Here is an 11,210-nt window from a genome sequence, read left to right as displayed (position 1 = left end):
CGTTTTTAGCATAGTACTATAATCGTTTGTATGTGATCATTAAGAGGTATGGAAATGTTTGGAAACGATTAGCCATTGGAATGGTTAATCATGATTATACTTTGTGCTAAGTATGCAAAAAGGGCTAATTGAATCATGGAAACTATGGAATAGGTAAAGTCTACCTTAAAGGCAGATGCTGACAGCAGCAGCGATGTGGATGTGAAAAATCACTAAAAATAGTAGGAATGGAATTAAATAGTGAATAAATTATGTAAATTAACCTTGATGAATCTACTTTCATATGGAAGAAACGAAATGGTCATATGAGTTCTATGTTAAGAGATATTTAGGTTTTCGTGAAACAGGGCCAGAACGGTTTCTGGATTCCCTGTTCCGACTTTGGAAATTTATTATAAATTAACCCGAGACATTTAGAAGTCATGACTTATATTTATAGATTCCTTTTTGAGTCTAGTTTCATTAGTAACAAACGGCATAAGAATTGAAGTCCTGCACAAGGAGTTATTTAAGTCACAATGCAAGAAGGTCAGTGTAGTCGAACCCTGTAGCAGGGGAGACTTTAACTAATAAACTGTACTAATTGGCCTGACCAAAAATTCTAGAAACAAATTTGTAGATGGATATATGAGTCTAGTTTCAGGGAAAAATCACGAAACTGATTTTTGAGTTGTAGAACTCAAGATATGATTTTAAGGTGACAGTGACACAGTTAGCCAACTGTCTGGAAAATTTTTTATGAACGGTGAAATTAAGTGAACGAAGTTCGTTAACCCCTCAGATCCGACCCGGCGACGGTCTCGGCATGGGTGTTACATTATAAAGGTGGAATACACTTTCCATATTCACATACATTCTTCATTTACTTCATACATGTTTTGGAGCAAATAATAAGTAACTTACTTACCTCATTCCAAGTAGGTAATAAGCTAACTCAAACCTGGTTGTTTTAGCTCATTTTACACATTAGATCACATCTTATCGTTGCCCAATGAAACATTCGAAATTGGATAAAACACTCGGATAATCACATATATCATACAATGCCAATGACCCAGATGTGGTCTTACATGTAATCACATATTGATGCGACTATCCCAGACAGGGTCTTACTCACACACATATATCGGAGTCAAATATCGATGCCAACGTATAAAACGTGGTCTTACTCGCACACATATATCGAAGTCAGATATCGATGCCAACGTATAAAATGTGGTCTTACTCGCACACATATATCGATGCCATGGTCTTACTTGCACATCACATATCGAAATCCTATGTCATGACATATGTATCCTAGCTATTCCTAAGGTTCATACAGGGCTTTCGGACGTCGTAACTCAGTCGAAATGAATTCACAAACATTTTTACCAAGCTTATTCACATTCAGCTAATACATATAGATATTTACATATTTCAATTCAGCATATATAATTCACAATTGATTAAAATTAAGTACGTCCATTTGCTTAAAAACTTACCTCGAACGATGAAAAATGGAACGAGACGGCTAGTCAACAACTTTAGTTTTCTCCCGATCCAAATCCGACTTCTTTTTTTTCTTGATCTAAATTAATATAAATTAACCTTATTTAATAAAATATTTGTAACACCCGGTACCCGAGACCGTTGCTGGGGTCGGACACGAGGGGTTAACAGACTTAATTCACTTATTTTCACAGTCCATTCTAAAAATTTCCAGACTAGCTGGCTAACTGCGTCACTGTCACCTTAAAAATCATATCTTGAGTTCCAAAACTCGAAAATCAGTTTCATAAATTTTCCTGAAACTAGACTCATATATTCATCTACAAAAGTTTTTCTAGAATTTTGGTCGGGCCAATTAGTACAGTTTATTAGTTAAAATCTCCCTATTTCAGGGTTCGACTGCTCTGACCTTCATGCATTACAACTTATATATCTCCCTGTACAGGGCTTCAATACTTATGCCGTTTGTTTCTAAAGAAACTATACTCAAAAAGGAATCTATACATATATGGCATGACTTCTAACTATCTCTGGTTAATTTATAATGAATTTCTAAGTCCGAATAGGGAATCCAGAAACCGCTCTGGCCCTGTTTCACAAAAAACTTTAAAATCTCATTAAATACTGTTCATATGATCGTTTCATTACTTCCCTATGAAAATATATTCATCAAGGTTCAATTACATAATTTATTCACTATTTAATTCCATTCTTACTATTTTTAGTGATTTTTCAAATCCACACCACTGCTGCTGTCAGCATCTGTTTTTAAGGTAAACCTTACCTATTTCATGGTTTTCCATGAATCAACTAGAGTTTGTCATACATAGCATCAAAATAATCATAATTAACCATTCCCAATGGCTAATCGTTACCAAACATTTCCATACCTCTCAATGAACAACATACAAGACGATTATAATGCTATGCTCAAAGTGTATATAAGCCATTTTCGCATGGCTATCCAAATTTATACAAAACCAAAGGGCACATGACCAACAACAAAAGGGTAGTCCTATACATGCCATTTTCAGAGTTCAACCAAAAGTGTACCAAAAGGGCTTTGATAGTGTGGACGACTTCAACTTCAACAATCCCGAGTCCGATAGCTGACGAACCAAAATCTATAAAACAGAGAATCAAAGAAACGGAGTAAGCATTTAATGCTTAGTAAGTTTTGAGCCATGAAATTAGACACAACTAAAGTATAGCATTCATATGGCTAAACGGATAATTTCTTATGCACAAATTCTCAATATCATACTTACTTCACATTACCAACCCTTATATTCATACACAAAAGATCAACTTAGCTAAAGGTCGGAAGCTCATTAATTGGTGAGCGATTAATATTTCAAGGAATTTACTACTCTAATGCATATATGAAACGCATTCATCGTTGGGATTTACGAGTATCAATTTAAATTATTACAGCAAGATCGCTCATTCCCAAACGAAGTACCTTCGAGTTTAGCCGGATATAGCTACTAGCTCAAATGCCTTCGGACTTAGCCCGGTTATAGTAACTCAGACAAATGCCTTCGGACTTAGCCGGTTATAGTAACTCAGACAAATTCCTTCGGGACTTAGCCGGATATAGTAACTAGCACAAATGCCTTCGGGCTTAGCCCGGAATTTGTCACTAGCACAAATGCCTTCGGGACGTAGCCCGGGTATCAATCCAAATATCCATGCACATATCAATAAATCATGACATATCAATATTTCATTTTCATAACTAGAATTCAAACACAATTCAATTATTAAGCATTACATTTTCGGCTCAATAGCCACATACGAACAGCATGATTCGCTTGCTTCATGACATGATTTCTATGCACATACGGCTACCCATCATAATGATAGACTAATTAACTCACATATGATTCAAGTAGAATCATTATATCACCGTATATTGTTATGATTATACGTCATGACTTAATCAAATCGTAAACTAAGTTTCACTACTCGAAAACTTACCTCGGATGTTGTCGAACGATTTCGATGGCTATTCGATCACTTTTTCCTTCCCTTTATCCGATTTAGTTCCCCTTTGCTCTTGAGCTTAATATTAACAAATAAATTGATTTAATCATTTTGAACATCAAAGAGGAATTTATGGTACTTAGCCCTTATATATTAGGCATTAGAGTCATATATATATGAAATCACGAATCAAATTCAACATATTAGCCAATATTCTCCTTAGCCAAATTTTCTAAGTCAAGATAAAGCCATCAATATGCTTACCTATGGCCGAACATACACATCAACCTATGTACTCATTTATGTGGCCGAATATGCAGGTCTATGTTGAGGCCGATTGTATACTTAACAGATTCTACAAATATGGTCACTTGTATTGACTAAATACCATTTTGTTTCAAGTTCAAAACTCGGCTAATACACATATATACACTAGAAATCAAATACTAACATTTGCACTTCACCTTAATAGCTAGCTTAGCAAACCTTGATTTAACACATAATTGTTCATAACACAATTTAAGCATACTCTCCATTCCATCAATTCCAAAACACATACATTACTCAATAATGTTCAAAACACATACATTACTCCTGCTAGGGCATATGCCATCCGTGCACGAGAGGAAGCATCCTCCCCTGATGTTATCACTGGTACTTTCACTCTTTTTGACACTAATGTAATTGCATTAATCGACCCTGGCTCTACTCATTCTTATGTATGTGAGACTTTAGCATCCAATAAGACTCTGCCTATTGAGTCTACTGAGTTCGTAATTCGAGTGTCAAATCCTTTGGGTCAATATGCTTGTTGACAAAGTGTGTAAGAGATGCCTCTAATGATCCGAGAATCCTGTTTTCCGGCCGATTTGATGCTTTTACCATTTGATGAATTTGATGTTATTCTTGGTATGGACTGGTTGACCGTATATGACGCAGTGGTGAGTTGCAAAAGAAAAACCATTGATTTAAGGTGCGTAAATAACGAGATAATCCGAGTTGAGTCTACGGACTTAAAGGGGTTGCCAGCTGTAATATCATCAATGTTGGCTCATAAATATGTAAGAAAGGGGTGCGAAGCATACCTTGCGTATGTACTTAATGATAAAGAGTTAGAAAGGAAACCCGAATCTGTGCCGGTGGTTTGTGAATACCCGGACGTTTTCTCAAGAATTACCGGGTTTACCACCTGTTCGGGAGGTAGAGTTTGGTATTGAGCTTGTACAGGACTACTCCGATTTCGATAGCTCAGTATCATATGGCACCAACCGAGTTAAAAGAGTTGAAAGCTCGGTTGCAAGAATTGACGGATAGAGGTTTCGCCGACCAAGTTTCTCACCTTGGGGTGCACCAGTATTGTTTGTGAAAAGAAGGAGGAACCATGATGTAACACCCTAACTCGTGACCGACGCCGTGTCGGACACGAGGGGTTAACGCCAAACCCTCTCAAGATACCAACCAATTTGACGTTACCAGTCAGGCTGGAAAACTGCGTCACCGTCGCCTTAAAATCATATCTCGAGTTTCAAAACTCGGAAACTGGTTTCGTAAATTTTCCTGAATTTAGACTCATATACCCATCCATGGATTTATTTTAGAATTTTTATTGGGCCAATTGGTACAGTTTATTAGTTAAAGTCACCCATGTTACAGGGACCGACTGCTCTGACCTTCGCGCGTTACAACTTGAATATCTCCTGTACAGGGCTTTAATACTGGTGCCGTTTGTTTCTAATGAAACTAGACTCAAAATGGAATCTTTACATATAAGGCATGACTCTAATTCTTTCTGGATAATTTATGGTAAATTTTCAAAGTCGCGACAGGGGACCCAGAAACCGTTCTGGCCCTGTCTCACGAGAACCTTAATATTTCTCAGTATACCGCTCATATGGTCGTTTCGTTTTGTCCATATAAAATAGATTCATCAAGGTTCAGTTCCATAATTTACTCACTATTTAATTCTACTTCTACTATTTTAGTGATTTTCAATCTCATCTCACTGCTGCTGTCCGCAACAGTTACTGCAGTAGACTATGCCAATTTCATGAATTTTTCCTTGGCCTTAATCATCCATCATACATGACACAAATTATGGCCACCTTATCAAAATTTGAGTTTCTAAGACTCGTGGCTATAGGTTCTAGCATCCCACTCGACGACCACATAGGCCATTTTCACATGGCTTAAAGTTTACAACCCACAATTCGACAAAATATAATAGCCTATACATGCCAAATGTTCTTCAACAACAAAAACAATACCACAAGATTTCAGCCGGTGTGATGACTTCAACGACGGTCCCGATCACGCAAACAATACGAGTCCGAGAGACCTAAAATGGGTGACAAGAAAACACCGAGTGAGTTTACAACTCAGTAAGTCATAAGCATTCATCAATCCATCGATAAAGTTACTACAACATGAAACAATAAACGAGGCTAGGTACTCATCCATATCGAATCTATACCATAATTCCTCGGACCTTTCGGTCCAATCTCATACCAAGTCATACATCCACATTTCATATTCTACACAACAAGATATTTGAGGCATTTTCACACACTAACTCATTTCCACCACAATCATACAATTTCAATCATCACATAGATTTAAGGCTTACCAAATTCAACCCCGAGCATGAACATATTTTCTATTCGTCATGAGCTCGAGGTACTTACCCGATCCGCTGTCCGGGATTAGCTCGATGATGTCGCACACTCAGTGCCAATTGTAATGCAAGAGCATATAGTGAATCCGCACACTTAGTGCTATATGTATTCAACTCGCACACTTAGTGCTATATAATCAAACTCGCACACTTAGTGCTGTACAATTTAAACCCGCACACTTAGTGCCAATCTTGTCACCGTGTCCATTTATACCCGCACACTTAGTGCCGAGACCAATACCTTATGTATTTTGCTGCCTTTATACATTCAACAATGGCATCATTCCATACATACATTTCCATTTACACACCAACTCATTTAAACACATTTGCATATATATATTGATCATTTAAATCAACACCAAATATACGCTTAATGACTTACCTTGTGTTGGGTAAAACAGTCCAAGTCGGCTACTCGATGACCTTCGTCTTTCCCTTGCTTGATTCTCCTTCTTTAACTCCTTGAGCTTAATCAATAAATCAACTAGTTTAACCCTCTTGCTAAACATTCATAATTCAATTACACATGCATATGTATGTTTGTATATTCGCAACCATCCTCACTTATTACCCATTTGGTCAACAATCTAAGCCAAGATAAGGCTTCAATATGGTTGCCTCTAACCGAATACATGCACACCAATCTACTTCCTTTGGCGAATATGCATGTCTATGTGGAGGCCAATTTTACACTTAATACTACACAAAAAAACAGCATACATTTTCCTAATTAACGATTACATATTGTAGTTCTATACACATCTCTCATTTATTTCATAACCAAACAACATCACAAGCAAATAGACACCTTAAAATAGTATACATGTCATACCAATTCATCATGTGCAAACATATATTCATGTAGGTGCAATGGCCAATTCTCAAGTGGCTTATATCCAAATATACACACATATCCAAAGCTTAAATCTTACTTACCATGCAACATGCATGAATCATACTTATGGATATAACATGGTCGAATACCACAACACCATACCGCTTCAATTTGGTCATGGTTAAACAAAGAACTTCAGATCTCATTCAAAAATGCTAAAAGAAAATCTAAGAATCCTCAATCCACCATCACATGAATCATTATCAAGCTTGATATTTAGCATGCAATGGCATTAACACCATATTCACTTTGGCGAATTTCATTCCCATGACATAACAAAGATTTGAACCATGGGCTAACAAGAACATCAAGCTAGCAACTAAAATATACATGAATCTCATGGCAAAACATCAAACTTACCTTAATCTAGGTACAAGTATGGCCAAACCTCCTCCTAAACCTCTTCCAAACCAACATGAAACAAGAATTCCTTCCTTCTTCCTTAGAATTTTCAGCCCAAAGGAAATGAAAATGATGAACAAAAATTCTTCTTTCCTTCTCCACACTCACGCAATGGGCATGCATGAGACCATTTTTTTCTTTTTTTTTTTTGTTCCTTTCATTATTAAATTCCCATGCTCACTATTTTATTTTTTTCTTACATACACCATTGTCCCAACATGTTTTATGACATGTTTTACCCATAATCTCTTGTCATGGCCGGCCACTAACTATTAGGGGGAAATTTGACATGCAAGTCCTCCTTTGACTACATGCACTATTAGGTCCTTATAGATTAGCCTATCACTTTTCAAAAGTGTCACACAAGTCCTACTAACTGAATTCACATGCTATCGGCTAAATCAAGCTTGAAATTTTCACACATTCATAATTACATATTCTAGACAATAAATATTACGTTCAAACATTTCGGTGACTCGATTTAGCGGTCCGAAACCACTTCCGACTAGGGTCAATTTTGGGCTGTCACACATGAGGTTGTGCATCGACTATCGTCAGCTGAACAAAGTGACAATAAAGAATAAATATCCGTTATCACAGTATTGATGATTTGTTTGATCAACTAAAGGGAGCCTCAGTGTTTTCAAAGATAGATTTGAGATCGGGTTATTATCAGTTGCGGATTCGAGATTCGGATATTCCCAAAACTGCTTTCAGAACGAGATACGGCCACTACGAATTCTTAGTGATGCCGTTTGGACTCACTAATGCCCTCGCGGTATTTATGGATTTGATGAATCGGATCTTCGATGAAGATTTGGACCGGTTCAGTAGTTGTGTTCATTGACGACATCTTGGTCTATTCAAGAGATGAGACCGAACATGCCGAGCACCGAGATTAGTGTTGAAAATTTTACGGATAAGCGTTATATGCTAAGTTCAAGAAGTGTGAGTTTCGGTTAAGAGAGGTTAGCTTCTTGGGCCATGTGGTATCTCAGATCGGTATTTGAGTTGACCCGAGCAAAATTTCAGCCATACTTAACCGGAAGCCTCCAGAAATATTATCGAGGTTCGAGCTTTTTGGGACTCATTGGTTACTATCGACGGTTTGTAAAAGGTTTCTCGATGATGGCCACACCCATGACGGCTACTTCAAAAGATATTAAGTTCGAATGGACGAAAAATGTCGAAAAGTTTTGATCAACTGAAAACTTATTTGATGAAGCCCCAATTTTAGTGCAAATTAATCGTGCAAAGAGTTTGTCATCTATAGTGACGCCTCCCTACTTGGGTTAGGGTTGCGTGTTGATGCAAGAAGGTCGAGTTGTGGCCTATGCATCGAGACAATTAAAGCCACATGAGAAAAATTATCCCACCCATGATCTCGAATTAGTCGCCATCGTATTCCCTTGAAAATATGGCGACATTACTTATTTGGTGAGAAGTGCCATGTATTTTCAGATCACAAAAGTCTCAAATATTTGATGACTCAAAGAGACTTAAATCTGTGACAAAGACGTTGGCTTGAGTTGTTGAAAGATTATGAGCTGGTTATTGATTATCACCCGAAAGGCTAATGTGGTTGCGGACGCCTTAAGCGGAAATCACTGCACATTTACTTTACGAGCAATGAATGTACACTTGTCCGTTTCTACCCAACAATGTGTTAGTAGCGAATTAAAGGCCAAACCATTATTGATTCACGAAATTGTGAAGCTCGTAAAGTCGACGATGAGTTGGTTGCAAGGCGGGCTGAATGTGTTCGAATATGGAATCGAGTTTCAAATTGATAATGACGATTGTTTGAGGTTCGAAGTCGTTTGTGTGTTCCAAGAAATTCGAACTCATTTCGATGATTACGAACGAGGCTCATTGTAGCCGAATGTCGATTCACTCGGGAGTACGAAAATGTACAACGATCTCGAGACGCGGTTTTGGTGGCATGGTATGAAACGAGACATTTCGATTTTGTTTCAAGTGTTTAATATGTTAGCAAGTAAAGGCGGAACATCAAGTGCCTACGGGTTTACTTCAAACCGATCACGATACACCGAATGGAAATGGGATCGAGTCACGATGGATTTTGTGTCAGGTTGCCATTGTCGACAAGTAAGAAAGATGCGATTTGGGTTGTTGTTGATATATCGACTAAGTCACTCATTTTATCCCCGTGACGCACGGATTTTTCATTGGATAAACTAGCTGAATTGTATGTTTCTCAGTTGTGAGATTACACGGGTACCGATTTCTATTGTGTCGGATAGAGATCCGAGATTCACCTCACGATTTTGGAAGAAATTTCAAGAAGCCTTGGGTACCAAGTTGCATTTTAGCACCTTTTCACCCCAAACCGATGGTCAATCCGAGCGGATAATTCAGATACTTGAGGATATGTTGAGATGTTGCATCCTCGAGTTTAGTGGTTTATGGGAACGGTATTTACCTTTGATTGAATTCGCCACAATAATAGTTTTCAGTCAAGTATTAAGATGGCACCTTACGAGGCTTTGTACGGTCGAAAATGCCGTATGCCATTGTTTTGGACCGAGCTCGGTGAAAGTAAAATTTTTGAGTGGATTTGATTAAAGATGTCAATGTAAAGTAAGTATAATTCGTGAGAGTCTGAAGGCAAGATCGATCGTCAAGTCATACGCTGGATTTAAAACGAAGAGATATTGAGTATCGGTGGTAGACAAAGTGTTTCTTAAGGTATCACCTTGGAAAAGATACTCGATTTGGCCGTAAGGGCAAATTGAGTCCGAGATTCATTGGGCGTATGAGATCTCTCGAACGAGTTGGCCCGATTGCATATAGGTTGCTTTTACCCCGAACTCGAAAGGATCCACAACGTTTTTCATGTTTCGATGCTTCGACACTACCGATCCGATCCTTCGCATGTAATAAACCCCTCCGAGATTGAAATTCAAGCCGATATGAGTTATGAAGAAGAACCGATCCGTATCCTAGCTCGTGAAGTGAAAGAGTTGCGAAACAAAAGGGTTCCGTTAGTGAAAGTGTTATGGCTCAAACACGGAATGGAAGAAGCTACTTGGGAACCTGAGAACTCTATGAAAGAACGATACCCAAACCTATTTACCGGTAAGATTTTCGGGGACGAAAATTTCTTAAGTGGGGGAGAGTTGTGACAGCCCTAAATTGACCCTAGTCGGAAAGTGGTTTCGGGACCACTAAACCGAGTCATAAAAATAATTAACCGTCATAGTTGATGCTCATTATATGTACATATGCATGTGTGAAAATTTCATGTTTGGATTTTGTTAATTGTAAGTGAATTTTATCAAATAGGACTTATGTGAGAAAATTTAGAAATGTGCTAGGCAAATGTAAGGTGGCCTATAAATGCATGTTGTGAAAATGATGGGTTTGCATGTCAATTTACCCAAAATTTAAGCATAGTGGCGGACATGTTATGAATGGAAACATGTTGCAAACATGTTTAGTTAGTGGTTATGTTAGAAAGAATAAATAATGAAAAGGAATATGATGAAAACAAAGAAAAGAAAAAAAAGTGTCCTTCCTTTCACATTTTGTTGGCTTGGCCGAATGTTCTAAGAAGAAGGGGGAAGAGCTTGAGAGAATCAGCCATGGAGTTTGCTAGACTAAGGTATGTTTGATGTTGTCCATGAGATTCATGCATGTTTTAGTTGTTAGTTTGAGTTCTACCTAGCCCATGGTTTAAATCTTTGCTATGAGATGGGGATGATATTCGCCATGGGTGTTGTCTTCTTGGTTGTTTTTGAT

Source organism: Gossypium arboreum, chromosome 8 (assembly GCF_025698485.1).
Source record: "Gossypium arboreum isolate Shixiya-1 chromosome 8, ASM2569848v2, whole genome shotgun sequence".
Lineage (NCBI taxonomy): Eukaryota > Viridiplantae > Streptophyta > Magnoliopsida > Malvales > Malvaceae > Gossypium > Gossypium arboreum.
Note: the sequence above shows the minus strand (reverse complement) of the source record.